This window comes from Theropithecus gelada, chromosome 12, assembly GCF_003255815.1.
Source record: "Theropithecus gelada isolate Dixy chromosome 12, Tgel_1.0, whole genome shotgun sequence".
Taxonomy (NCBI): Eukaryota; Metazoa; Chordata; class Mammalia; order Primates; family Cercopithecidae; genus Theropithecus; species Theropithecus gelada.
The window spans coordinates 26,547,053-26,572,505 of record NC_037680.1 but is presented as its reverse complement, the minus strand read 5'-3'; the positions used below and the strand labels follow the sequence as shown (position 1 = coordinate 26,572,505).

Below are 25,453 nucleotides of genomic sequence, written 5' to 3'. Positions count from 1 at the left end.
ACATTTATAAGAAAGAAACAAACAACCTCATCAAAAAGTAGGCAAAGGATATGAACAGACACTTCTCAAAAGAAGACATTTATGCAGTCAACAAACATATGAAGAAAAGTTCAACATCACTGATCATTAGAGAAATGCAAATCAAAACCACATTGAGATACCATCTCACACCAGTCAGAATGGCGATTATTAAAAGGTGAGGAAACAACAGATGCTGGCAAGGCTGTACAGAAATAGGAATGTTTTTATACTGTTGGTGGGAATGTAAGTTAGTTCAAACATTATGGAAGACAGTGTGGTAATTGCTCAAGGATCTAAAACCAGAAATACCATTTGACCCAGCAATCCCATTGCTGGGTATATACCCAAAGGAATACAAATCATTCAACTGTAAAGACACATGCACAAGTATATTTACTGCAGCACTACTTACAATATCAAAGATGTGGAATGAACCCAAATGCCCATCAATGGTAGACTGGATAAAGAAAATGTGGTAGAAGTACATGATGGAATACTATGCAGCCATAAAAAGGAATGAGATCATGTCTTTGCAGGGACATGGATGAAGCTGGAAGCCATCATTCTCAGCAAACTAACACAGGAACAGAAAACTAAACACTGTATGTTCTCACTTATAAGTGCAACTTGAATGATGAGAATACATAGACACAGGGAGGGAAACAACACACACTGGGGCCAGTCGGGGGTTGGGGGAAGAAGCAAGTGAGAGTATTAGGACAAATAGCTAATGCATGCAGGGCTTAAAACCTAGATGATGGGTTGATAGGTGCAGCACACCACCATGGCACATGTATACCTATGTAATAAACATACACATTCTGTACTTGTATCTCGAAACTTACAGTTAAAAAACATGCTTTATCAACCACATACTGGCAATGTCATAAGTGACCTTTAAAAAATGGAAATGGTCGCCTCCAGTCTAGGATTTAGAAAGGTCAATGGGCAATTTAAAATTTAAAAAACTAGTATATTTTTACAACTTGTCTATAGAGACAATCTATTTTTTACTCTACTATGTAAACTTCCACTGGACTCTTTTAGACTCAACAGAATAGTGGTTTTTTTTAGTGATAATAGATCACACAGAATCAAAATAGTTGCGAAAACTTTAACAATGACGAACAATTATATAGCACATTTAATTAATGTCATTTATTCATCACTGTAGCCCATGAGGCAACCACTTTTATACAATGAAGATGATAAAATAGTCAGTGAGTTAACTCCTAGTGATTCTACCACTGGCCATAAATTTGTCTTGGAAATGATGCAGTAAAAGCTCTCTCAGATATTTATTTTAACAGAGGAATTTTAGATAGAGAAAATCCTGGAAGGAGGAAATGGGCAGCTGCAAAATTTAAGGAAGGCACAGAACAAAAAAAGAAAAGGGCCTTTTAAGAAACTTGCATTGTGAAGTGTGAAGGTGCGTGTGCATGTGTCCGTGTGCGTGTTATCAATGGTGGTGGTGTTGGTGGGACGCTATTGGACCACATTGCCACCTGCCTTTAGACCACACTCTAGGGATGAACTCACTGGAGCTTCAGGCCACTCTTCTGGCGGCCAGCCCCCAGACTCTCTTTTCCTCTCCAAATCTTATCAGTGATTGTAACATGTTGTTGTATAGTACAGTTTTTACGAAGTCAAGTTCTCCTTTACATACTCACATCAAGTATTTGATAAAAACTGTTCAACTTGAGCACATTTTTCTTATTAAAAATAGTAAGTATTAAGATTATTTTTGCATGAATATGAGATGTTTCATGCTGAAAGAGATTATTACTCCTCAATAAGCATTTTAATTATAAGGTGCTAGCTGAAAGACAAAGCAGACGTTTTGTAAGAAGCTGTTCTTTTTCTATATTTCGTTTAAAAATAATGTTTAATATTTCTGATTAAAATATTAAAAAGTATGAAGAATAAAATGAAATATTACCTCTGATTCCAGCCTCCAGAGATAACTATTAATATTTTGGTGTATTTCTTTGTCCGGGTGTGAGTATATGTGTATATTGACCTGCTCTATACTATACGTATAATTTTATATCCCACTTTCTTAATCCACCAATATATGAATTTTTCAGGAATTCAATGCTATTTTAAAACACTATTAATTCATTTTATATTTATTGCTTAAATATATCTCTACCTAGAGATATGCATTTATCTATTGTTTGTTTTATACTATAAATAAAGCTATGATAAAAGTCTTTGAATATAAACTTTAGTCAGCAAAAACTGTGGCTATTTTGGTCTGTTTTTTGAATCTCATAAAAATGCTTCCAGTGCTGTATTTTCTCTTTTTAAAAAAATACTTTTTCTTTTTTTCTTATTTAAAAAGTATGGAATGCTTCACAAATTTGTATATCAACCTTGCACAGGGGACATGTGAATCTTCTCTGTGTCATTCCAATTTTAGTATATATGCTGTCAAAATGAGCACAAGTGCCTTATTTTCTTCAATTTGCTCTATAGAATACAAATTCACTGGTCAATAGATGTTTCACTATTTAAAAGATTAAATTGTGAAATAAGTTTGTGAAATGTTGAATTCAACAAAGATACAAATTTTTTTCTACAGGACTCCTCAGAGCCTTTAGTATGCAAATATGTGCTCAAAATTATTAAAAGAGAGCTCAGGTATGCAAGGCACCACTTTTCCAAAGATCACAGAGTGATTGTTCAATGGAATTTTGGTTTGGAAAATATTAAATGTGATTCTGTCTTTTGATTCAGAAGAGTTGTATCAGTTATTTTAGTTGGGGGTAACACAAGGCTATGCTGCAATAGCAAAAGCACTGAAATCTCTATAGTTTAATACAACAAAAGTTTATCCCTTGCTCATGTCATAGTATATAATAGAAACTCTTATGTGTTTCTATTCCCAAATAGTGTCCCAGGGGCCCAGCCTGCTTCCAAATTCTAACTCCACCAGCTCTTTTTTTTTTTTTTTTTCAACCATCTGCATGAGATTGCATGTGGAGAGAGCACACCTGTTCTTCTTTCTCCAATGTTTAATTGGTAAGAATTAGTCATATGCCTAGACCACTTAGATTCAAGGGACTGAAAGATTATGGAGCACATAAACGTTTGATGAACAGTAACAGTCTTTGCTCCTACCTTTTAAAAAAAGAAAAAGTAATAGACATTGAATTTTGTTGAATGCCTATTTGGAAACTGCTGGGATAATAATATTTTAAAGCTTATTAATATTATGATCCTGCTTACTAAATATCCTAATATCAAACTCTTCATAGTCATAAAATAAATCCTTTGCTGAGATGAGAAAGCATTACCTTAGTGTTCTTTTGAATTAGATTTGATGGTATTTAAACCTAGGATTTTGTATCTATATTCATGAACAAGATGGGTTTACAATTTTCTTATCCATTGCTTTTTGTTAGAGATTGTTATCAGGGTTTATTATGGAAAGTTTTACATATATGTATTTTTAAGTAAACTTTTTATTTTGAAATACTTGTACGTTTACGTGCAATGAATCCATGCACTCATTTTTTGGTTTCTCTAATGTTAACATTTTGCAAAACTATACTGCAATATAAAAACCAGTATATTGGCATTGTTACAGTCAAGATAAAGAACATCTCCAGTACCACAAAGATTCCTTGTGTTGCACTTTTATGGCTGTACCCACTTCCCACTTGTCCCCACTTCCCTCTTGCCCCCACTCCCTTCTTAATCCCTCATAACAACTAATCTGTTCTCCATTTCTATAACTTTGTCATTTTAAGAATATTTTATAACTGGTATCATAGAGTATATAAACTTTGGATATTGACTTTTTCTTTTTAAAATTATTTTAAAATACCCATTTTATTTCTGTTTTTTGTGTTGTTACATGGGTGTATTAGTTTGTTTGCACACTGCTATAAAGAACTGCTCAAGACTGGGTAATTTATAAAGGAAAGAGGTTTAATTGACTCACATTTCCACATGGCTGGGGAGGCCTCAGGAAACTTACGATCATGGTAGAAGGCGAAAGGAGAGTAAGGACCTTCTTCACATGGCTGCAGGAGAGAGAAGAGTAAGGAGTGAAGGGGGAAGAGCCCCCACCAGATCTCATAAGAACTCACTATCACAAGAACAGCATGGTGGAAAACCACCCTCATGATCCAATCACCTCCCACCAGGTCTCACCTTAGGCAGGTGGGGATTATGGGCATTACAATTGAAGATGAGATTTGGTGGGGACACAGCCAAATCCTATCAATGGGTGTATTGCATACTGGTGGAGACTGGGTTTCTAGTATACCCATCACCCCAATACTGAACATTGTACCCAATAGATAATTTTTCAACTTTTATCCCCTTTCCACCATCTCCCATTTTGGAGGCCCCAGTGTCTATTATTTTTATCTTTATGTTCACGCATATCCATTGTTTAGCTCCCACTTATAAGTAAGAACATGTGATATTTGATTTTATGTTTCTGAATTAGTTCACTTACGATTATGGCCTCCAGCTCCATCTGTGTTGCAGCAAGGGACATGGTTTCATTCTTTTTAATGTCTGCATATGTCTGTGGTGTAAATGTACCACATTTTCTATGTCCAGGATTGGCTTTTTTACTCAGGATAATTCTCTGGAGATTCCTACAGGTTGTTGTGTTTATCAATAATTTGTTCCTTTTTATTGCTTAATAGCAGTCTATGATAGGTGTGCATCAGTTCGTTTAATTATTATGCACCCAGTGAAAGGACATCTGAGTTGTTTTCAAGTTTTGGCTATTACAAACAAGCTACTATGAACACTTGTATAAAGGTTTTGGATGAACATAAGTTTTCATTTCTCTGTTATAAATGCATGTGGCTGAAATTGCTGGGTTGTATAACAGTTGCATGTTTAGTTTTTTGAAGAAACTGCCAAATTGTTTTGTAGAGTGACTACACTGTTTCATAACTCCACCAGCAGCATATGAGTGATCGAGTATCTCATTATCCTTGACAGTATTTACTGCTATCACTTTCTGTTTCCATGTCAGCCACTCGGATAGGCATGTAATAATGTCTTATTGTTGTTTTAATTTGGATGTCCCCATGGCTAATTATATTGGACCTAATTTCCTATACTTATTTGCTATCTATTTACTTTCTTTGATGAACTATTTGTTCACTCATTTTTGCCTATTTTCTAGTTGTATCGTTTGATTTAGCTTTTTTTACTATTGAGCTTTGATAGTTCTTTATATATTATAGATACTAGTTCTTTGTCAGATATGTGGTTTACAAATACCTTCTTCCAGTATGTAACTTGTCTTTTCACTCTCTTAATATAATTTTTTCTCAGAGCAAAAGTTTTTAACTTTGATGGCCTAATTTATTAATATTTCCCTTTATAAATATGTTTCATTGTCAAGTCTAAAAACACTTTGCCGAGACCTGGAACCCAAACATTTTCTCATGTAATTTTTTTCCCCAAAATTTTATACTTGTACAATTTACCTTTAAGTCTATGATGCACTTTGAGTTAATCTGTGTAAGGTGTCAGGTTACACAAATTTGTGTAAGTGTAAAGTGTAAAGTTTGTGACAAGATTACTATTATTTTTGCCTATGAATGTCCAATTGTTCTGGCACTTTTTGTTGAAAAGACTCCATTGGTTTTTGCTTCTTTGTCAAAATTCAGTTGGACATATTTGTGTTGATCTCTTTATGGTTTCTTTCTTCTGTTCTTTTGATCTGTGTGTGGATTGCTCCATTAGTATCACACAGTCTTGACTACTGCAGCCAGACAAAAAGTCTTAAAATCAGGTAGACTCATTACTCTTATATTATTTTTCTTTTGCATTTTGTTTTTAACTATTCCACTTCTTTTGCCTTTTCATATTATTTTTTGAATAATCTTGTCTATATCTATATCTATGAAAAATGAGTAGCGAGGCTTTTAATAGGAATTGCATTACACTTGCATATAAATTTGTGGAAAACTAATATTTTTACTATGTAAAGTCTTTTGATCCTTAAACTATATATCTCCAGTTCTTTAGATCATTGATTTCTTCCATCAGCATTGTTTTAAATATTTCATTGACATACATTTAGAAACACATCAGACAGTGTTATAATTTTGCTTCGATTGTCAAACATGATTTGGGAAAATTTAGAAAAGGAAACTACTGCATTTATCCATATTTTTATTTACAAAGTTCTTCCTTCTTGTTGCTTCAAGGATCCTACTTTTATCATTTGTTTTCTGTTAAGAGAATTTTTTTTTAGCCATTCTTTTAGGGTAGGTCTGCTGAAGACAATTCTCTTAGTTTTGCTTCATCTGAGAATGTCTTGAGTTCCCCTTTATTGCTGAAGCATATTTTCTCCGTGTATATTATTCTCGGTAGATAGTTGTTTTCTTTCAGTATTCGAAAAACTGTGCCACTTCCTTCTGGCCTTCATAGTTTTTGATAAGAAACCCACCGTCTCTGATTTACTATTTTTTAGTATAGGTAAGCTTTTGTCTCTATCTCATTACTTTTAGGGTTTCTTTGTTTATAGAATTTTGACTATGATGTTTTGTAGTATGATTTCATAGTATTTCTTCTGCTTAGGGTTTGCTTAGCTTCTTAATCTTTAGGCTATCTCTCTTGAAAAATTTGGGAAAATTTCAACTATTATTTCTTTGGGGTTGTCAGTTTCTTAGGAAACTGGAATATAGAGGCATAAAGAAAACCCAGGGAACTTATTACCATGTTGTTTCTTGAGTCCTGAAGGTCCTATTCACTGTGCCTTCTTTTTTCCATTTTTGAGTTCACTAATGTTTGTCTTACATATAATGTCCAGAACTTTTAATTGTACTTAGTGAGAGGAATAAAAAAATGTATTTTTATTCCATATTCTCAGAATCTATATATGTTTTCTAGTTGTATCTCTTGAATATTTATTGCACATAGGATTACCTGTTCCCTAATACTTTGCAAGAGTTTTCTAATGAAATTAGTTGGCTGATTAACAAAAAATAAATCCAAAAGAATTTACTTCTCAAAATGTTAAAGATAATTTATAGTGAAGATTGTATCTGAATTGGGCTTGAAAAACTAAAACTCACAGGATAAAAACAGGTTAAATCCTTTCAGGTGTAAAGAACAGTAGGAGTCATCATACTAAAGAGCATCTTCTAAAAGTTAAGGCAAGACAAGAGTAGATTGAAAATAAGATTTTAAATTCCCAAATCTTAAATGCTTATACACCGTTGGTGGGAATAGAAATTAGTTTAGCCAATGTGGAAAGCAAGTTGGAGATTTCTCAAATAACTTAAAACAGAACTACCATTCAATCTAGCAACCTCATTACTTAGTAAATTACCCAAAGGAAAAAAATTGTTCTACCAAAAAGACACATAAAATTGTATGTTCATCACAGCACTATTCACAATAGCAAATATATGGAATCAATCTAGATGCCCATAAGTAAAGGATTGGATAAAGCAAATATAGAGAGAGTGTGTGTGTGTGTGTGTTTATATATATATATATATATGTGTGTGTGTGTGTGTGTGTGTGTATGTCATGGAATACTATGCCACCACAAAACATGAAATTATGTCCTTTGCAGTAATGTGGATGCACCTGGAGGTCATTATACTAAGCAAATTAACACAGAAATAAAAACCCGAATACTGCCTATTCTCACTTATAAGCAGGAGCCAAACATTGGGTACACATTGATATAAAGATAAGAACAATAAATACTGGGGACTACCAGAATGGAGAGGGAGGGAGAGGAACAAGGGCTGAAAAACTACCTAGTGAGTACTATGCTTACTACCTGGTGACAGGACCAGTCGTATCCAAGCCTCAGTGTTATAGAATATACCCATGTAACAAATCTGCAATCTAAAACAAAAACTTAAATCATCTTTAAAAAACCCAAATAATGTTATAAAAATAAACAAATTAAATCTTTATAATGAGAGAGAATAGAAGGTTTTTTTTGTTGTTGTTGTTTGTTTGTTTGTTTGTTTTCTGGCAGTATAGTAGATGAGCAATCTTCAGATGTTTTGTAGTGGAATAATTTTCTAACATAGCCATATCTAAAATTGAAAAAGAAAGAAGCAAAGATAATTTTTTCCCATTTCCCCCCCATTTTCATCAGGAAGGAAAATATTTTCCAGAAATGCTCCCTCTCAGCAGAGTTTTATTTGTATTCTATTGGTCAAAATAGGGTCAAAGGGCCATGTCCTTAAACCTATCCCTGACAAAGACAATGCAGTGAACATTTTATTTATGGTCTTCCCTTCCCTCCAGTTTTCTTTTTTTCTGATTTCTTTTTATTTAAAAAATTTATTTTAAATTGCATAGAGAAAGGGTCTCACTGTGTTGATCAGGCTGGTCCGTAACTCCTGGGCTCGAGCAATCCTCCAATCTCCGCCTCCCAAAGTGCTGGGATTACAGGTATGAGTAACTGTGCTTAGTCCCCAATTTTCACTGTATGTTCTTCTATAGAAAAATATGTAATTCTTTAATTATAAAAATATTATATTTTTATAGACTAGTTGGTAAATATAAAAGAACATGTGAAAAAATAAAAATCAGCTATAATGCCATAACTAACAGATATTACAGATAATTTTTAGCTAACTTCAAATTGGATTTTATTTATTTGCCTTTAATGTGATATGTTTTCAATACTTTTGTAGGCAAATGCATATTTCACTGATCTCAGTCCTCACCACTGGTCATTTTACAGTACATTGTTTTCATTTTTGAGCTCTTAATTTGATTAATATTTTGAGTGGCTGAAATACACACCCATATACACACATACTCTTAAAGAATGGCATATAGGTAATATATTTTCCAAGCTCTTGAACGTTTAAGAATATTTGTGTTTCATTCATTAATATGTTCATTCCTATAACAATTATTTATTGAACATCCTCTATGTACCTGGCACAATGTAAAATATTAGACTTATAAGGGTTAATAGGACAGATATGGCCCATGCCCTCTTGGAGCTTATAATTTACTAGGTAGCAGATATTTAAAACATAAAGGATATGAAGACAAAAAGGAGAGATAAGGGTGATTATATGGGTATGTAATTCAGAAGGAACAACATAACAACCTAGTTTGAGGATCAGAGAACGTTTTCACTTTAAAAAATTGCATTAGACTGAGACCTGAAATTTTAGCAGAAATGCAGAGTAGGAGGAAGAATATTCTGAGTAACAGAAACTCCATGAATGACGCATTGAGGTAGGAGCAGATGGCAAATTTGAGAGGCTGAAAGAGGACCAGTATACTTAAAACACTGAAAGTGAAGAGGAGTGGGACATATAAATCCTATAAAGAGTGGGTAAAAACTCAATTGTGGATGGTGGATGGCCATGTGAATCACTGTTGGGATTTGGTACATTGTTATAAGGGCAATGAAAATCCTTGAGAAGTTTTAATATGGAGATATGATTAATTATGCATTTCAAATAGATTACTCTAGATATTAAATTTACTTTCAAAATTCTGTATACATCTTCCTTGTCTTCTGCAATTTAATGTACAAAGTAGAAGTCTGAGGCTAACTTTAATTTTGTTCCTTTAAGTGTAGAATACATTTTTTCTAAATGTTTATAAGAAATTTATTTATTCTTGAAAAACACTGTCCAAGGATTCTTCTAGATATAGATTTTTTTTACTTATTTTTTTTCTGGAACATATTGAATTATTTATATGCATGTATTTAGGACATTTTTAAAAGCTTGGAATGTTTTCTTTAGTTATATCTTTACTTATTGCTCCAATTCTTTTTTTTTTTCTGTTTTTTCCCCTTGGGATCCTCTGTAAATTTTGAGACTAAATTTCTACTTTTTTCCCTATGCCTACCTTCATTTTCATTTGACACATACAAAATCTCTGACAAACACACAGATACTCATGGACATGCACATACATTTATATACATATTGATATAGAAACACACATGTAGACACTTAGCAATTTTCATGAAAATTTAGGAGAGGTTCTGTCACGTGTGTTAGCCATTTTAGTCTGAAATTGCCATTCTCATTTTGGAAACTTACACCTGAAATCTACAGTGAAGATATAATCCATGCAGGAAAGGGGAAGATGGTACATAGAGAGGTTTGGAACTTTTTTAGTGGCATTGGGAATATTCCAAAAACTATCCTAGGTGAGTAAAGAAACAGAGTGTGACTTTGTTATCTGCTGAATTAAGGTCTTATCCTATTCAAAAGACAGAATTGCCTTCATGAAATGATAGAGACCATTAATTAGTCTCTCTTTAGGAATTCACCAACCATTCTAGTTCTGTAGCATTCTACTGTATTGAAAACCAACATCAGACGAAACAAAATACAAACATAACTTCTAGAAGAACAATTTTTATAAATCTTTTTGGGAACTCATTTTGGCAGACAGAAAGCTCTTCTAAAGTCTCACCCAACCTGAACAGACTTTTTTAGAAACCTATTTCCCTTTCTTCTCTCCAGGAAACAGAGAGAATAGTCTTTTCGGAAAATGTCCAAATTTCTTGATATATTGAGGACATGAGCTTCCTTAATTGATTTTCAGTCTCGTGCACCAGGTGTATATCCGCATTAAAAATTTTCTGCCTTAGCAGGACTTCTAAGTCTAGTCTCCTTCCATAGGCTCCTTTTTTTGGTGAAATATCATATAAATGCCCTTTAATATGAAGGAATTATTAATATCTATAAAATTTTGCTTTTAAGTCATGTATGATTTTTTTCTTGCATGTTATACTTAGTTTGAAAGAAGTGGCCGGGCGCGGTGGCTCAAGCCTGTAATCCCAGCNAAAAAAAAAAAAAAAAAAATTCGCCGGGTGTGTTGGCGGGTGCCTGTAGTCCCAGCTACTCGGGAGGCTGAGGAAAGAGAATGGCGTGAACCCGGGAGGCGGAGCTTGCAGTGAGCTGAGATCCGGCCACTGCACTCCAGCCTGGGCGACAGAGCGAGGCTCCGTTTCAAAAAAAAAAGAAAGAAGTATAGTGTCCATGTGGAGAACATGAACTGTAGAATTAGAAGCGTGGGCTGGGATCATTGCTTACTAGCTGGGTGAGCTTGGACAAGTGACAGGGTTTCTGTGCTTCAGGTTTTCCATCTGAAAAAAAAGAATCTCTTCATTTAAAGAGCGAATGTATTCAAGAACATGAAAGAGTACCTGAAACATACTGCTTTATATATGTACTTGTTATTGTTATTTTTAAGGTAATTGGCAATACAAATCTGTCCTTTTAAGTTGACTTGACAATGCCTCCTGAAGAAAAGAATTAAGTTCTTGATAAACATCAAGACTCAATAATAAAATTTAAAAATTCCTAAGTTATAAAGATTATTATTAAAAAAGACCAACTACTTTATTACTTTAAAATATTGATTAGCTTTTTGAACTTATTTTATGTCTAGATACTCTTTATAAATCTTATATTCAGTAGAAATATGTCTTGAGTGGTCATCATCAAGAAAGATGACAACTTCTTGTAGAAATTTAACCCTTGGTACCCTTGGAAATTAAGCTTTAATTAGTTACATTTCCAGGGATATTTGGGTCTCATTTGTTTGTTTGTATTGTTTTGTTTTTCCAGTAAATGGCTTCTTAAGCTGTATTATCCCCTCCAGTGTCCATTGATTCAGAGAAATACCAACAATTAGAATTTATTGCTCTGATTTTGAACTGAATCTTGTGGCTGTTTTTATTGTAATTCAAGGCACTGTTTAATCCCTTTGCTTAGAAGCCATTGAAGTGAAAATGTTCATATTGCCGATTTACTTTGTGACAATGATGTATGGGAAGATTATTCTGCAAGAACCAGAAAATATGATACTTGTTGGAAGAAATTCAATGTCGCAACCAGTTGAAATAAAGAACACCCAATCCCACGTGCTAACAAAGTGGGGATTCCTTTCCAAATCTTTGTACTATGCAAAGGATACTTTTCTGGTGTGCCGAGAAGTTATCTCTGGGACTGTCACACTTGGAATTCCAGCAGATTACCCTATCATCAAGTCATCAGTATGCTGCTATTTGAATAAACACAGCTGTTGTTTTCCAAGAAATATGGCTAGGAGCAGCAAGGAAAAAAAGGGCAATTAGTGTTATTGAAATGAAGGGGTACTCAGGATGGCATATATATATTTATGAGCATTTTCGTTTCCGAATAGCCTATTTACCATGCTGTGACTTAACAGTGGGGGAGTAATGATCCCCTCTCCAAATCCTTGGTACTTTACTGCATTTTGCTATTTGCCTAATATTAATTACAAATAATTTTCATAATTAAAATAAATATATATATTTTAATTTCACATGACCTTGTGCTATCTTCTATCCACAAATCCTTGAAGTTTTGATGGCAGCGTGTTCCAAAGACCTATATATAAGGATATATGAATAGGATAACCTATTTTAAAATTTATGCTAATGATTTCAATATGTGGAGCAAAGATGTTATTGTCCTGGATCTGGGAATAAGGCTTGTTTTTAGAGGGTCAGGGGGAACCTTCAGCATGGTGTAATGCGGAGTGGTGGACCAGAAAGATGAGACTATTAACCAACAGTGTGGGCCCAGGCAAGGGATTCCGTCCCCTGGATCTCAGCTTCTTTATCTGTAAACTGTTGAGATTGGATGATATGACCTTTCAGGTCTCTTCAAATTCCATGATGCTTTGAACTTAGGCCTTTATTACTCTGGTCTGACACTCAATGCTGAACAACACATTTGTTACAGAGACCCATTGGAACTGGTGGTTGTCATCTTTATAAATAAACAAACATTCTGACTGTTTTTGTGCTTTCAGTATAAATGAAGACAAATAATGGGATGAGTTGTTAAGATCTTAGTGCTTTATTCACCTAAAGTAGTTTGTTTTGAATTTGTATATATATATATATGTCTGTCTGTTTGTATTTTTTTTTTTTTTTTTGAGATGGAGTCTCACTCTGTCGCCCAGGCTGGAGTGCAGTGGCGCGATCTCAGCTCACTGCAAGCTCCTCCTCCCGGGTTCATACCATTCTCCTGCCTCAGCCTCCCTAGTAGCTGGGACTACAGGGGCCCACCACCACGCCCGGCTAATTTTTTGCATTTTTAGTAGAGACGGGGTTTCACCATGTTAGGCAGGATGGTCTCGATCTCCTGACCTCATGATCCACCCGCTTCAGCCTCCCTTGAATTTGTATATTCTTAAATCTTTAGTCTATGGTTAAGAACTCTGGTTCAGGGGTATTGGTTTGGCAAGTGTAAGGGGGATTGGGGAGAAGATTGGAGAAGTATGTTAAGGTTCTGTTATTTCTGGGGTAAAAAATAAGAAGATGCCAGGAAAAAGAAACTGAAGTTCGAGGCAATGACTTTTGTTTAGAAGGTCAATGCTGTGGTGCATTTTAAAACCATCTCATTTAAAAAGTACAGAGAGTACACCAGCACCCACTAGCTTGGTGGCTGTGGTTGCATTAGCATCTTGTCCAACAGCCACGATAACCAAGCTATGTATCTTCCTTTTATTTTCTCTCAAGAGGGAGTTGATCTCCAATTTGCAAGTAAGTCTTCGAAATTTAGTTCAGTTAAGCTCAAGGATTTTAAAGACATCTCATACACAAAATGACACACATCAAGGGTGTGGGTATGTTGTTTTCCAGTGTTTCTAAGTAGGTGTGAAGGAAAACCTCATTTAAACTCTATTGAGAAATCAACAAAAGCCTTAAAACAAGAATAATGAAGCAGCATGAGTAATGTTCAGGGTCTATACTGAGACAAGGATGATGAGGGCATTGGTTCTTCAGTCAGAACAGCAACTGTCTATGCAATGTCTGAGGTCTGACTGTGCGACCTTGGGCCCAGCCACGAAATACCGTCACCCAAACCCAACTCCCCCCTCATTAACAGTAACAACACACAGCAGTTTAGTGCTTTATGGTTTCAGAGCTCTTTTGCATGTATTATCTCATCTCTGGTCCATTTTTAGGATGGTGTTAGCCTTACCTCATGCCCCAGCATTTCATCATGTCTTTGGAGACATTGCAGCTTAGCTGATAGGTCTGATTTTTCTCCTTATGCTTTGGGCAACCTCTGGAAGGGGTAAAGGTGATGTTTTGGCTAGTAGTTTAAACAAATAACAAAGTTGGACTGAAATGGAAAGTTTCTAGTGAGATCAAAGAATACGACATAAGGGATAAAATTAAGCACGGTTTATACAGTGGTGGCTTCTCTCATTAGGGCTGTCAGACAAACTGTTCCCACTCATTTTCTCACTTGGCCCTCATGGGAACCCCCTGGAAGTAGGAGCATTTATTATTATTCCTAGTGTACAGATGAGGAAACAAACACTTGGCCATTTACATAGTTTATAGAAGTCACAGGGCCAATGACAGAGCCTAGTTCTTTTGCCTCTTAGGCCAATGCTCTTTCTTCCATACCCCAGTGCCTCTCTAGGTATAAGATCACTTCTCAAGTTTGGACATTTTCTTGTATACATCACTTTCCTCCCCCGAATTAACAGAGAGGTAATAAATTTCAGAGGAGAGCTGGGACTAAAGATGCAGTCTTCACTCTGGGGGGGCGGGGGGCGGCGGGGGGCCCTCCTCTCAGGGTGTCATTGTTACTTTTGTCTGTTTTCATTTTTGTTTTTTCTTTCATTCTTAGAAAGGTAGGTCCTGTGTGCCAGGTAGGGCATGGCAACAGGAGTCTAGAATTTAGGAGAATGGAGAGGCTACAGTTGGACCCAGTTAGTGTTTTCAAGATCGTGTCTTGACCACTGTCTGAAGTTAGTGGAATTGGATCTGGACAGAATATCAAAATCCCAGCCAAGAGGGTCAGGTATTACTCAAAAAATCTGTGCATTTGCCTAGGACTAGAAAACTTTTTCCATTCCTCACTGGCAGGTCAACTGATCTTCTTGATATACTTTAATCCAGTCTCAGGAACAAGCATCAGTGACTTTGGCTAAAAGCTCTAGGTAAGCAATAGATAAACTTTTGGCAGTAATGTCATTATTGGTATTTGAGTCAGTTGTTAGTGGCATTTATTATCCCCAGCCCCAAATCCTTCATTTAGCTTTTATGTGGTTTTTTTTTTAGTTTTACTTCCCTGGATTCTTTTCTTCTCTTCAATTGTTGTAAATCAGTAACAGTTGAACTACACTGTCAAAATACAGTATTTTTTTTTTAAATGAATGAAGCTCTTTGTTAAGGAATGGTTCTTTCTCTAATGCAAATAATTACTTTCTAATTGTTCTGTAAGATTATACTTTACTGCATATATTTTTAAAGCAGGCAGCGCCTGCAAAGTAATCATCTTATTTAACATTTTTAAAATTAAGTAGCAAGTCTATGGGACAATTCCAACTAAATAAAAAAAAATTCAATAATGGAAATAGAGTAAGGACAAGGGGGAACATATATTACACAAAGCAAAACTATTTTGAAACACAGTATCTTATGTGGCCTTCCTTAGATTTTAGTGGCTTTTGGAAAAGATGGCTCCACACCTTGATTTACTACTCATCCCAAAGTCTAAATCCAAGGTTGTTCTTGGAACATTGCCTCTTCAAAGCATTCTTATTAGGAGCTGAGAGAACCCAAAGAGAGTGGTGAACATTTAAAGCATAGAGCATATAATGTAGCTGCACTAATATGAAACAATTGTTCTGTATTAGACTCCAGAGATTGAATTATACAATTCATATCTAAGTGAAAGATGAGCGCCATATTAAGCATATTTCCCCATCTCTGAAAGCAGGCAGAAAACTTACAAATGCATCTCAACAATCTTCTCCAAAGAGCATTCTTACTGGTCTGAAGCTATGGAGCACTCTGTTCTCTCTTGAATGTACTTTATTATCAATTCTTAAGCAGTTGAAAGGAGGTCTTGAATCTGAACCTATCCCACAATGCCCTTTATGTAGTGTGACTCTCAGAGGCCCCTGCTGCCCACACTTTGGCAAAGACTCATTTAACTTGATAGGCTTATGTATTCTACTCTTCCTTTCAACAGGAGTGGCTGGAGCAGGGTAGAGGTAGAAGATGATTCCATGTAATGGATCCAATTACAAAGACTTTTGGAGGAGTGCTGAGAAGAGGTTATATTTGGTGGGAGGAATAATCCTTTAGAATATGGTATGGCCCAATATCGGTCCTGGAAATAATCCTATCTATAGGAGACAGTTCTACTTCATTTAGAATTTAAAGGATGGAATATTCATAAAAAATTTTACATTGAAAATTTAATCTCAGCCTGGGGCTTGAGGAGCTAATTTCATCCCAGGTCTCTTTGCTCTACCATTACTGCTTTCTCCCACTTTATCAGGAAAATTTTGTAATACCTTTGTGCAATTAAGAGATACTGAGCTTTGTGCAATTAAGAGATACTGAGTGGCAATTATTGGCTCATTCTACATACCAACTTAATGGCCAGAGATTCTTTGGTTTTAATATCTAGCAAGTTTTACATGAGGCCACAGAATCAACTCTTAATTCATTCAGTAGTAATAGTTCAGTACTATCTTGGTGGTGTATATTATTTGTAGAGATCACAATTTTATGACTTGGGACTTGATCAGGGCTTAGAAAAGTTGGTGGGGTTTCTGAGTGAGTAGTCAATAGTCCCAAGAATTGACAGACACATGGGGAAAGGAACAGAAGTTGTGGCAGACAATCATAGAAATGAAGAAAAGACAGAAAGAACAGGGAACGAGAAAGAAGTGAATGGTGGGAGTGGTGGATGTCCCTAAATCATCTCGTACTGCTGTGCTGGAGCCAGTTTTGAAAGGCTCACCGAAGCTGATTATAGTTTTCTTTTGAACTCTGTTCTGTGATTTTGTTTTGGTAACTTCAAATTGGCACAGTGGAAGCATTTACACCATAGATATTGGTGAATACTACAAATCAGGGCTTTTTTTTTTTTTTTTTTTTTCTCCCTCCAGGGAGCTAGTTGTTCAATATTTACCAGCATACTATGACCTTAGATATTTCTTTGTGATACAAGAAGCCTAAATTATCAAATGTGTCATAGCAGGAGAGAGTTTGGGAGACACTGGATTAGTTGGGCAGGGGCCAGTTCCACGAATAGAAATGACAAACTGGAGTTTCTATTCCCATAGTTGACTGAAATGAGAAGCAGGTCAAGGTATGGAGAGAAGAGGTCAAACTAGTTGAGAAAGATGTATTGTAGGCATTTTGCAGAAAGCAGGAGCAGTCCTATTTAGCACTCATAACAGATGAATAAATGGTGGTTGGGAGAGGTTAAATCTGTATATCACACAAGTTAGAACCAATTATAATTTATTTTACCCAAAGTCCTAATTTCTAACTCCCACACTATAGGGTTCCTCTGTAGACCTCTGCATTCAATGAGGCAGGTGGTGCTCCCCACAACTTTTGGGCTTAGCATCGACATTGTAATCTAGATTGAGCTTTCTAGTGATACCCTATACACAGCTCTGCGTGGCAGCCCTGCCTGCGGGTCACCTCTCTCTGACTCTATACACATGAAGAACATCCTCAGCCAAAACATCCCTGCTCCACTCCAGAGCAAACATCAGTTTCCCCTCCTCTTCTAAGTTTATAACTTTTTCTTTATTTCTACTGCCTTCTCATTCATTCATTTATTCATTCAATAAACATTTGTTAAAAGCCTGTGTGCATTGTGAAAGAAAGAGGGAATTCAACCTAGGAAGGCCTACTGGAGGGAACACATGTGTGTGTCTAATTTGGAAGCTGCAGAAGAAGAAGGAGTAAAGATGTGGGTTTGAGGACCACAGATGGGGGGCTAGACTTTCTAGGTCATCATGGAGACTCCATCTGTTTTGACTATTTCTCTTCAATATGAGCAAAAGCCTTAGCCTGGCAACTTACTCTTTTCTTCTAATTTTCTTTCATCTTTTGTCTCTGGCCGTTATCCAGGACCAGGTGGATCTCACTGACTTAGATATTCTCCCTTTGGAGATCCTGGTGCCTTCTGTGCCCCTACCCCCAAAGTGAAATCACTTTAGATACAATAATTCTATATGATATTTTTGCTTATCTGAAAAGCATAATTTAATTCTATTTATTGAAGTGGACTGATTCGTATAAAGTGTACATAGTAAATCATTTTGAGTTATTGATTTGGTAAAAAGGCCTATGGTTTGAAACAATTTTACATTTTGATCATGCGACATTATCCACTGAATCTCTTCTGATTTACATTTATTTATTTTTAGTTGTACGTTTATTAATGATAAACGGAGTTCAACTATAAATGACTATAGAATTTCATGAGATATTTTAAGGAGGTGTTAGAGTTAGGAATGTGTGGGTGGGGAGCCATATATGAATAAAGATAGTTTCAGTCAGATGTGAGAATCACACTTTGAGAAAGTGTGGTCTCTGGACCAGAAACATCAGTATTACCCAGGAATTTGTTTCAAATGCACATTTTTGAGCCCCACCCCAGGCCTGAATCAGAAATTCTGCAAGTGGGGCCCAGTAATTTGCATTTTGACAAGCTCTGCATGCAATTCTGATGTTAGCTAAATATGAGAATCACTGATTAAAGTAATACTAACAAAGTTAGCAACAATCAAAGAAAATTTTAAATGAAGTAGTACAGTTATGTCATTAACTCACTTTGGTCGGACCAATACTTGTTTGGATCCTTAGGCAGATTTTCTACTTACTGTATTCTTAAAAACCAAAAGTGTTTCAGCATTTTCACTTCTTTTGCAAATAATCATTAGACAGACTTGTAAAAAGATTGATTGTACACTTTCATTTCCTCAAGCGGTCATTTATTCTTTCAGATAATACTCATTCTCCAGGCAGCAGACAAAAGACTTGAAGACATACACAGCTGAAGGAAATGAAAAGGCGACAAGGCTAAGAGAACAAAGATGAGCATTGTCACGGTCTGGAGGGTGGTGGTGGAGGAAGCCTTCTCTACGCTGGTGCCTCTATTGGAACTTTCAGGAAATGAACATGTGTGTTTTGTGTTTTTCCCTTTACACCTCAAGAAACTTGGAACAATGATTTTCTTTTATGGAGAAGCTTACATTTAAGCAGATAAAAATTAGCCCCGAGAATACAAATACAGAATCAAAGTCCACAAATTTAATTATTGCTTCCCCTGGTTAGCTGATCTTCAATTCTGATATCTTCCTCTCTGGTGTAGGGGAGTAAGGTTTATACCCATTTTAAAATTCTTTGTTGTATTATGACTACTAATACACAGGGAAAGTTTCTATGCATTCATTTATTCAATAGATATTTATTAGGACTCACTGTTTATGGAACTGCCCAAGATATTGTGGGAGATACAAGGGAGAGGACAACATCAACCCTGTTCGCAGAGTGTTTGAAGTCTACCAGGACTTCAAATGTGTCCATTGTACACGTAAGCATAATAAAAGCTAAAAGTAGGTGTGCCATACAATGGATCAAAATCAAAGGCTGTAAGAAGAGGAAAGGCATTCTTTCTAGCTTTGGTCAGATTTGGTCCACAATCAAATCAAATTCTTACTAAGTTCATATTCTCTTACTGACAAACTGAACTGCTGCAAAAAATAATCCTCCCCCATGGGAGATCTTACAGTCAGACCCTAATTGCCCTAGCTCAGTTTAGAATGTAGCTTTGAAAAGAATGACAAAAGACCTTGAAGAGGCGAGCAACAGATTTTGAAATATCTGGTCTATAAGGGTAAGAGACTGTATGATGCCAAAGCCTGGGGGTACCCAGCTGGGGTCAATCGATATTAATTGCTAACACCTAGAGGTAATTAGCAGTAATTACCCAAAGGAGTGATGGGATGGCCAGACTGACTTAAAGGCAGCAATTCCAGGAGCTCCTAGCATGTTGGGAACCTAACAGTTTCTAGGTAACCATAAATAAATTAGGTTTCCCCAGCAATTTATGTAGAGAGTTTTAAAATTGCATTACAAAGGACCCCTGGGGCAAGCTTTTATAAATATATTATTAAAACTTGTAACCCTTCCAACCCAGAGGTGAAGTTTATTTTCTCACACTTTGAGTCTGAGAACTTGCTTTAACCAATAGAATATCGGGAAAGAGAAATTGTGCAACTTCTTTTGCTAGTAAGTCTGACAAGACCTGCAGCTTCCACCTTCACCTTCTAGAAACATTGCCCTGAGATCTTGTGAGGCAGCTGGTCTAGCCTCCTGGAGGAGCAGTTTTGTGGAGAAGATTCAGGCATCCCTGCCAACAGCACCAACTCCAGATATATGAGTGAGTGCATCTTAGAGTCTCTGGCTAATAGTGTACTAAAGTGTTAGACACTCAGAGTAGATAATTTTACCACCACCTTTTTCCCTATGGCAAAATTATATTCAACTATAATAAAAATTATAATTTTATTTCTTAGTTTTAAAGCAAACAATTGGCAAGATAACGAATGTCAATTTCAAAGATATTCATATTGAGCAAAATATTTCATAGATGAAATAAAAATTATATTCAACAAAAAAATACTTCAGTTTTCACCTTGCCTCAGTTTGAAATTTTTTTTGCACAGAAATTCCCAAGAGTAAGAATGATTGTAAAGACAAGGAAACACAACTTGAGTTCCTTCTATTCTGTGATTTTATCATTGCTAATTTCAAATCTACTGATTAAACACAAGAATATGTAGTACCATGGAAATAGGGATGTAAACTGCGCACAACGAAAGCTTGAACAAGTCCTAGTCGCTATGAAACAAGACACTGGGGGGGCTGGGGGTTGGGGGGCGACTGTGTAACTGAGTTCTCCAAATTAACTTCTATGTAGAACACAATGTTTATTAAAAGATAAGGAATAAAACGGGCTAATTTGAAGCTTCTGTAAATGTTATTAAAACTCAAGAGCTCCAGTATTTGTTCAGAAATTAGGCCAACACCCTTCCTCGGCCGCCTGCTCCTCGGCCTCATCGCTCGGCCTCTGCCTGGCCTATCGCCTGCCGCTGGCTTCCGACGGGCTGGACCTGAGCCAGGCGGCGGCGTGCACCAATGACTACAAGATCATCCGCACCAACGAGAAGGAGCAGCTGCAAGGCCTCAACGACCGCTTCGCCGTGTTCATCAAGAAGGTGCATCACCTGGAGACACAAAACCGCGCGCTGAAGGCAGAGGTTGCCGCGCTGCGACAGCGCCACGCCCAGCCGTCGTGCGTCGGCGAGCTCTTCCAGCGCGAGCTGCGCGACCTGCGCGCGCAGCTGGAGGAGGACAGCTCGGCGCGTGCGCAGGCCGTGCTGGAGCGCGACGGGCTGGCCGAAGAAGTGCAGCTGCTGCGGACGCTAAGGCGCCGAGGGTGCTCTGAAGACGCAGTAGCGCGACATGGACGGCGCCACGCTGGCCCGCCTGGACCTGGAAAAGAAGCTGGAGTCGCTGCTGGACGAGCTGGCCTTCGTGCGCCAGGTGCACGACGAGGAGGTAGCTGAGCTGCTGGCCACGCTTCAGGCGTCGTCGCAGGCCGCGGCCGAGGTGGATGTTGCTGTGGCTAAACCAGATCTGACCTCGGCGCTGAGGGAGATCCGCGCCCAGTATGAGTCCCTGGCCTCTAAGAACCTGCAGTCCGCGGAAGAATGGTACAAGTCCAAGTTCGCCAACCTGAACGCGCAGGCGGCACACAGCACAGAGGCCACCCGGACGAGCGGCGAGGAGATCCATGAATACCGGCGCCAGCTGCAGGCGCGCACCAGCGAGATCGAGGGCCTGCGCAGGGCCAACGAGTCCTTGGGGAGGCAGATCCTGGAGCTGGAGGAGCGGCACAGTGCCGGGGTGGCTGGCTACTAGGGTAGCCTTGGGCAGCTGGAGAATGATCTGAGGAACACCAAGAGTGAGATGGCACTCCACATTCGGGAATACCAGGACTTGCTCAATGTCAAAATGGCTCTTGACATTGAGATAGCAGCTTACAGGAAACTGCTGGAAGGTGAGGAGACACGTTTTAGCACCAGTGGGTTAGGCATTTCGGGGCTGAATCCACTTCCCAATCCAAGTTATCCGCTCCCACCTAGAATCCTCAGTTCTACAACCTCCAAGTCTCATCCACTGGGCTATCACTTAAGAAAGAGGAGGGGGAGGCATCTAAGGTAGCTTCTAAGAAAACTTCCCAGATAGAGGAAAGTTTTGAAGAAATATTAGAGGAGACAGTGATATCTACTAAGAAACCCGAGAAATCAAATATAGAAGAAACCACCCTTTCAAGCCAAAAAATATAGTTCCATTGCTTTGAAAAAGTTAATGCTTAAGAGGGAATGATATGCATTTGACTTGTTGAACAGCCTATTCCTGAACCATAATACCTGCCACCACTATAAAATATCTTCAAGGCTTCAGTCTCGTATTTAGTATTGAATACTTACCTTCTGTAATAAGAAAACCACCCCTTAGATTGAAGTAAACTGCAGTCCTGGAGCAATCACAGATGAATTATCTAAGAATACAGCTTTTTGACCTTCAGCTCACGCTTCACAGTGATCGATGATTCAGGTGCAGAGGAAGTGCAAACTACGGTGCTAAATCTGTGATCATCGTCATTTGCTGTGAACTGAAATTAAAACTATTCACGCTACCCAGCCATTACCCAGCTAAATAATCTTACTCTACATACCTAAAACGTAAGATCACTGCCAAAGATAAACTAATGGTCCACACCCAATACCACTCTGATAGAACTTTCACAAATAATAGGTGTTTGTTTAATGGACATCTTCCACCTCCCTCAATTCCACATATACTTTTCTTCTATGTAGGAAAAAAATAGTCTAGTGTAGTGTTCTTCCCATGTAAACACATTTTGGTTCTTCTCAAAAGAACTTACCCCCATTTGCTCTCTTTGCTCAGTGGGTAAAATTAGATGCATGTTGACCATGTCTATGATTCGTGTAATTGCTTATCCCTGCCCATTTTATATTCTTTCAATTCTGTAGGTTAAAAAAAAATGGCAGTGATGAATTTTAAGGGTTTCTCCCAACATATAAAATAATGAAAAGAATCCCTATACTTGAGGCTTTCAGCTTACACAAATCCATTTAATTAGGATAAAAAAAAAACCCTTAAGGATGTAGCTTTTCACCTTTACTTTAGAAGCACAGTAAATAGTTATTCCAAACTGTGATGAAGCTGACCTTAGATTTAGTAGTATAAGCTAGAGGAAGTGAGTGTTTCTATGAGTGGAAAAAGCCAAGGTGTCATTTACGTGTCAGTTCATTTGTGGTGATATAGAATTAGCTTTTTCATCCCCTTACCCTTAGAATCCATGTATTCCCCTTCCCACTAGTCTAGGTCCTAAAAATGCCTCGGTTTTACTCTCCTATGCCTTTTACGAGTGCTCAGTGTAGGATATTTTGTCACTAGAACACAATGCTGCTGCCCCAAAGTAAAAAAAAAAAAAACAAAAAAACCACAACCACTTCTGGTCAATCAACACCACCAGCAAATATAAGAAAGAAATCTTTTTCTTTTCTAAAAGACTTCCCCAACACTTACCCCATGGTTGCACAGATGGTGGGGTCCTGCCAGAGAGGAAGAGACACCCAGACCAGAGAAGGGGTGTGCATGCGCCTACTCGCTTGCTAGAAGTAGATTCTGGACAGTCAGCTCTTCATCTGCCCAACTGTGTAGCATCTGCATTGCCCAGTCTCTCATGTGTGCCAAGGCTGATGCAGGATTTGTTCTCTGTCCAGCAGTCACTTCTGCCAGAGCTAAAGAGTTGCCCCATCTCTGTTCTATGTCTCCTTTAAGAGCTCTGGTGATAAGGACATGATGCTTTTACTGAACTTTCTTATCCTAGCACGTGCTTCAATAGTTCAAGGAACTTGAAAGACACTTTTCTCTTCTTCCTTACTTTTACCCCATCCCTGTCTTTACTCCTCACACTTATTGTAAGACATTAGTAAAATAAAAAATTAAAAGTCACACGAATCCCACCAAAAAAAAAGAAATGAGGCCAACACGTTTTTTCCCCCCCCCCCCCCCCCCCCAGGGAGGAGTAGTTTACCACTGACGCTGTTTGGAATTGCTGGCACATGGTGATAATCAAAGGTAGGCTGATTTCTTGTCATTTAAATTGTTGCTTCAAAATTTACAGATGTTGTACCCTATTTTTGCCTGTGCCTTATGTGGACTGCTCCTGCTGACCCATGCTGGATATGCCTCTGCTTTTGTTACCAGAGGAAGGTATCTGCATGGGTCTGCAGCAACTTCAATTCTTGCCTCCTCAGAAAAAAGAATTTGACTGAGGGGCATAAGGCAGAAGGAGAGACCGGGGCAAGTTTTGGAGCAGGAGTGAAAGTTTATTAAAAAGCTTCAGAGCAGTAATGAAAAGAAGAAAAGTACACTTGGAAGAGGGCGGAGTGGATGACGTGAGAGGCCAAGTTCATGGCTTGGCCTCTTGACTTGGGGTTTTATATGTTGGCATGCTTCCGGAGTCTTTTGTTACTTCTCCTCACTCCTGAGATCTTACTGGGAAGCAGCTGATCACCAGTTTCAGGTGTTTTCTATTAGCGACTGCCTTTCCCTGGCACCAGCTGTGACAAATTGTTACTTTAGAGAGACAGTTGTTAACTCCCTGACCATCACCTGTTGGTCGCCCAGTGCTCCTGGTGTGTGTGTCGGGGAGCCCTCTCTTGCCCTGCTCATATTTAATTAGCTACTTACTGTACCACTTTTAGCATTTCACATCCCATCTGACTGTGACTAGGTGAGACCAGCAGGAACTGCTCAGTTGACCCAAAGAATCACCAGAAATAATAAATGGTTATTTCATGCCACCAAGTTTCAGGATAATTATGTAGCCATAGATAAGTGGTGCAGGAAATGATCACTTAGAGTAATAGAGCTAGATTTTTCTTCCTGAAGCTGTGACAATTATAAGAGCTCTAAATATGTATTGGGTAGAAGGTAAAGATTTGGGGACTATTGTTGATGGTATGGCTTATTGACGGAGGTGAAGTCATTTTAAATAAGATGGGAGAGGTGATGCAAGAAGGAAATGGGGAGAGAAAAATGTTTCTGTGAAGATTGGAGATTTAAAATTATCACGAATACATTGGTGAGGGGGAGTGATTCAAAGAGAACAGTGTTTTAATTCCTGAAGCTAAATCATTTTTTTGTATCTTGAGTATGAAACCAGACCTTTGGGAATGGGATCTGAATGTCCCTGAAACAATGAGGTATGCTTCTACGTTCCAGCAAAGACATCAAACTCTGTCCCAAAAGCCAGAATGAAGGACACATTGTGGAGATTATGTTTTCGTGGTACAGAGCTTTAACATACTTATTTGGTAGGCAATTTCTGAAGCAGTAGCAAGGATACAATGGTAAAAAATTGGCAAAAATCCATCCCACTCATTACTAATAACTTTAAATTTATGTGGTAAATTACATAACCATAGATAAATGCCATTTTCATATCCGGTTTCTGAAATGTCTACAAATATGAAACTGAGTCACAGAAAACTGGAGTGTTATTTTAAACATTTC

The 25,453-nt window shown here is 37.6% G+C and overlaps 1 non-coding gene and 1 pseudogene across 1 annotated transcript; one reads left to right on the top strand and one right to left on the bottom strand.

Annotated features, from left to right (window-relative positions):
• Nucleotides 1-2,360: 2,360 nt before the first annotated feature.
• LOC112636883 lies at nt 2,361-2,467 on the bottom strand. The gene has a single exon (XR_003122338.1). It is a non-coding gene; the product is annotated as a U6 spliceosomal RNA (small nuclear RNA).
• A 16,400-nt stretch (nt 2,468-18,867) lies between these two features.
• LOC112636484 lies at nt 18,868-22,188 on the top strand (annotated as a pseudogene).
• Nucleotides 22,189-25,453: the final 3,265 nt, after the last annotated feature.